The following is a 274-nucleotide window of genomic DNA, read 5'->3' as shown; positions in this document are numbered from 1 at the left end:
CTGGTGAGAGTGCAGGAATTTGACTGAGCACTGACGGAGCAAACCTGGAGGGAGGGACTTCTAAAAGTCATCACCGGTAGCCATAGAAACGCTAACAAGGAAGTCTACACGCAGCAAACCAGAATTTATTTTTCTTTCTTTGTTCCCTCTTGGTCAGACAAGAACATGACATGACAAAAATAAGTGGTTTGTTCACAAATTTAAATATATTAATCACAGAACTCAAAAAAGAATTGGCCTTGTGGAGCTCTATGTGTGAGGCTACTATTGAAAG

The sequence above is a fragment of the Seriola dumerili genome, unplaced genomic scaffold (genome assembly GCF_002260705.1).
Source record: "Seriola dumerili isolate Sdu_G_001 unplaced genomic scaffold, Sdu_1.0 BDQW01000147.1, whole genome shotgun sequence".
NCBI classification, from domain to species: domain Eukaryota; kingdom Metazoa; phylum Chordata; class Actinopteri; order Carangiformes; family Carangidae; genus Seriola; species Seriola dumerili.
This window is presented reverse-complemented; position numbering follows the sequence as displayed.